The following is a 4,702-nucleotide window of genomic DNA, read 5'->3' as shown; positions in this document are numbered from 1 at the left end:
AAACATCACGACAATCCCACAATGTTAGAGGGTCAAACACAGATTTCTTCGTTCCTCACATCTTTCACTGCCCGACTCTACAGCTGCACAGTCTTCATTCCCTTTAGGAGCTGCTGCACAGAGTGAAGGATCAGCAGGTGCTCTCAGCTTCAAAGTGAGAGGTGTGAAACAGTCTAAGGCTGCACCAACACCACAGAATGATATTAGACCCCAAAAAGGATCTCACTACCTTCAGTCAGGGAACATAACTGAACCATAATCCACTGAAATGATATGTTCTAAGCTGTACTGACTCCACACACCCCGTCTCGTCTCCAGGCTTTTATTTTACTGTTCTGTTTAAAACATTCGGTTATGAAAAGGTACAAATACGAACTTTTCACCTGGAGAAAACTTATTTAAGGTTCACAATCAGACCTTAAAACCACTGTTGGAGCTTTGAGGGAACATTTACATTGTTTGTACCTTGATGAACGAAAAATGTACCTTTATTTCTAACAGTGAATACAGACCTGAGCTGAACTGAGCTTAGTTACTGCTTATGTCTGGTTATGTGAAGAAGTGATGTGACTCAGGGCAATAAATACAAAAATGGGTGAAAGGGTATGAAGGGAGGCCGAAGGGAGGCCGAATGGAGGGGGGCGGGGTGGGGGCGGGGTGGGGGCGGGGGGTGCATTTTTTATGGCAGTGTGAATTTCTTCTGGGTTGGGTGAGTCCTGAATGTAATTCAGTGGGATTTATGGAAATGTAACCCTGATGCTCCTGATACCTGAAGTGCTAAAGGGGGCATTTACCACACACACTGGACGCACCTGGACGAGGGGTGGGAATCTCTTAACCCTCAGATACATTGTAACAATTGTACAAAGGACTCTTTTTATGCCCAAGTCTGGCTAAATACCACTAATCCTACAAGTCCTCACAGTCAACTCTACCATAGCATCAAATATGGCAAAAAACTGTAATAATATTCTGAATTTCACAGCACGCCAACATCAACCAGCACGCCTGCCTCCTACTGGCACCCTTAATCAATGTTTTGGTGCAGATTTGGCTCTTCTCAGTAAGAGTTTAAGCTGATTCTTAACACTTTTAATCATAAAAATGACAAATGAACAAACGATGTCCGTGCACAAATTTGAGGCAGTTTCTGTCAATATTGTAAAAAATGCAACCATGTAAGTTTTTAGCATCACACATACAGCTGCTGCTCCCTCATAGACTGTGGGTTGAACTTTAACCCAGCAAATGACTTTTCCTCCACATTTTTTATCTATTTCCATCCCCAGCACTCCTGATCCAGCCTTCACTCCTGATCCAGCCTTTACACCTGATCCAGCCTTCACACCTGATCCAGCCTTCACACCTGATCCAGCCTTCACTCCTGATCCAGCCTTTACACCTGATCCAGCCTTCACTCCTGATCCAGCCTTCACTCCTGATCCAGCCTTTACACCTGATCCAGCCTTTACACCTGATCCAGCCTTCACACCTGATCCAGCCTTCACTCCTGATCCAGCCTTTACACCTGATCCAGCCTTTACACCTGATCCAGCCTTCACTCCTGATCCAGCCTTTACACCTGATCCAGGCTTCACTCCTGATCCAGCCTTCACACCTGATCCAGCCTTCACTCCTGATCCAGCCTTCACTCCTGATCCAGCCTTTACACCTGATCCAGCCTTCACACCTGATCCAGCCTTCACTCCTGATCCAGCCTTCACACCTGATCCAGCCTTCACTCCTGATCCAGCCTTTACACCTGATCCAGCCTTCACTCCTGATCCAGCCTTTACACCTGATCCAGCCTTCACACCTGATCCAGCCTTCACACCTGATCCAGCCTTCACTCCTGATCCAGCCTTCACACCTGATCCAGCCTTCACTCCTGATCCAGCCTTTACACCTGATCCAGCCTTCACTCCTGATCCAGCCTTCACACCTGATCCAGCCTTCACTCCTGATCCAGCCTTCACTCCTGATCCAGCCTTTACACCTGATCCAGCCTTTACACCTGATCCAGCCTTCACTCCTGATCCAGCCTTCACACCTGATCCAGCTTCACTCCTGATCCAGCCTTTACACCTGATCCAGCCTTCACTCCTGATCCAGCCTTCACTCCTGATCCAGCCTTTACACCTGATCCAGCCTTCACTCCTGATCCAGCCTTTACACCTGATCCAGCCTTTACACCTGATCCAGCCTTCACTCCTGATCCAGCCTTTACACCTGATCCAGCCTTCACTCCTGATCCAGCCTTTACACCTGATCCAGCCTTTACACCTGATCCAGCCTTCACTCCTGATCCAGCCTTTACACCTGATCCAGCCTTTACACCTGATCCAGCCTTCACACCTGATCCAGCCTTCACACCTGATCCAGCCTTCACACCTGATCCAGCCTTCACTCCTGATCCAGCCTTTACACCTGATCCAGCCTTCACTCCTGATCCAGCCTTCACTCCTGATCCAGCCTTTACACCTGATCCAGCCTTCACTCCTGATCCAGCCTTTACACCTGATCCAGCCTTTACACCTGATCCAGCCTTCACTCCTGATCCAGCCTTTACACCTGATCCAGCCTTCACTCCTGATCCAGCCTTCACTCCTGATCCAGCCTTTACACCTGATCCAGCCTTCACACCTGATCCAGCCTTCACACCTGATCCAGCCTTCACTCCTGATCCAGCCTTCACACCTGATCCAGCCTTCACTCCTGATCCAGCTCACCCTTTGTGAGATTAATCTGGAGTAATACATGAAACTGTAGGCTTCCCGTTTATATTTCTAGCATATAAATTCATATAACATGAAATTAATTGACAATTGACTATATATGTATATAAACCCACCTAGCATTTCATTAAGTACACCTACCTTGTTTTTACACTCACTGTCCCCCACAGGACCCCCACAGAGCAGGTACTATTTGGGTGGTGGATCATTCTCAGCACTGCAGTAACACTGACGTGGTGGTGGTGTGCTAGTGTGTGTTGTGCTGGTCTGAGTGGATCAGACACAGCAGTGCTGCTGGAGTTTTAAACACCTCAGTGTCACTGCTGGACTGAGAATAGTCCACCAACCAAAAATATCCAGCCAACAGCGTCCTGTGGGCAGCGTCCTGTGACCACTGATGAAGGACTAGAGGATGACCAACACAAACTGTGCAGCAGCAGATGAGCTATCGTCTCTGACTTTACATCTACAAGGTGGACTGACAAGGTAGGAGTGTCTAATAGAGTGGACAGTGAGTGGACACAGTGTTTAAAAACTCCAGCAGCACTGCTGTGTCTGATCCACTCGCATCAGCACAACACACACTAACACACCACCACCACGTCAGTGTTACTGCAGTGCTGAGAATGATCCACCACCCAAATAGTACCTGCTCTGTGAGGGTCCATGGGGGTCCTGACCACTGAAGAACAGGGTAAAAGGGGGCTAACAAAGTATCAGAGAAACAGATGGACTACAGTCTGTAACTGTAGAACTACAAAGTGCACCTATATAGTAAGTGGAGCTGATAAAATGGACAATAAGCGCAGAAACAAGGAGGTGTACCTAATAAAGTGGTCAGTGAGTGTCTGTACAGTCATATCCAAAATAATTGAACACCCCTGATCTGTTTCTGCTGATTTTCCAAGTTAAAACATCCTCTACTTTAGACCCTGACCCTAACCCTGACCCTAACACTGACCCTAACCCTAACCCTAACCAACTTTTTATGATGAGCAGCTTCCTAAGAGATGAACAATACATGATCAATAAATTCAGTGTTTGGTTCTCTGAGGGTTAAAAAGGAATTAAATGTAACAGCAGCGTCTATTTTATGCCCCCCTCCTTCCCCCCAGATCTGCCCCTCCCTGCTCCACTTCAGTTACTCACAGTTCATCTGCATTTAATGGATTTAAATACGTCTGTCTGATGTAGAGCAGTGGAGTATGTCTGTACGGGGGTAAGAGGGCATTTGGTCACTATATTAAGGGGGGGTGGGGGCACATTGTAGCCCCTCAAGTCTAGCCTTGCAGAAAAGCAGCCCGGATGGCCAAAGTGCCAGAGGGTGTGTTTACTTACACGCACTGGGTGCCAAGGGGCACTGACAGGAATCTGTGGGGGGCATTTGGTCATTTTATCATTTTATTTAAGGGGGGGGGCATTTCAACCCCTTCACCCCTAAGAATCAATCAATCAATCTGATTGAGGTGTCAGATGTATGAGGAGCACCACTACCACATGGCAAAGTAACAGGGGGAGAATCTGGTCACGCGCACCGGACAAAAGAGTGAGTGTGTGTGTGTGTGTGTGTGTGTGTGTGGTGTGTGTGTGTGTGTTGTGTCTCGCGAAGGAAAGAGATTTATTGGCCCCCTGTAGATCTCGCCTCGCGCCCAAGGTGAGGATTCGGCCCCAGTTACCCCGAGCTCGTTCAGAGTTGATGGACAGCAGAAGGAGGCGCGCGCGATGATACGAAAAGCAAGATTCCCATCCGCGCGGACCGGAGTATGTGTGCGTGTGGGGGGGTGGGGAATGGGGGTGGGGAACCCTCTCTCTCTCTCGCTCGCTCGCTCTCTCTCTTTTGATGGACAGCACTAGGCGAAGCGCGCGGTGACGTGGAGAGCGAGAGTTCCATCCGCGCGTACCGGCGTGGAGGGGAGGGGGTTACCGTAGCCCTCCATCCCTCCCTCTCTCTCTCTCTCTCACACGCC

This window comes from Colossoma macropomum, unplaced genomic scaffold, assembly GCF_904425465.1.
Source record: "Colossoma macropomum unplaced genomic scaffold, Colossoma_macropomum, whole genome shotgun sequence".
Classification (NCBI taxonomy): domain Eukaryota; kingdom Metazoa; phylum Chordata; class Actinopteri; order Characiformes; family Serrasalmidae; genus Colossoma; species Colossoma macropomum.
The sequence above is the reverse complement of the archived record's forward strand: the minus strand, read 5'-3'. Positions refer to the sequence as shown.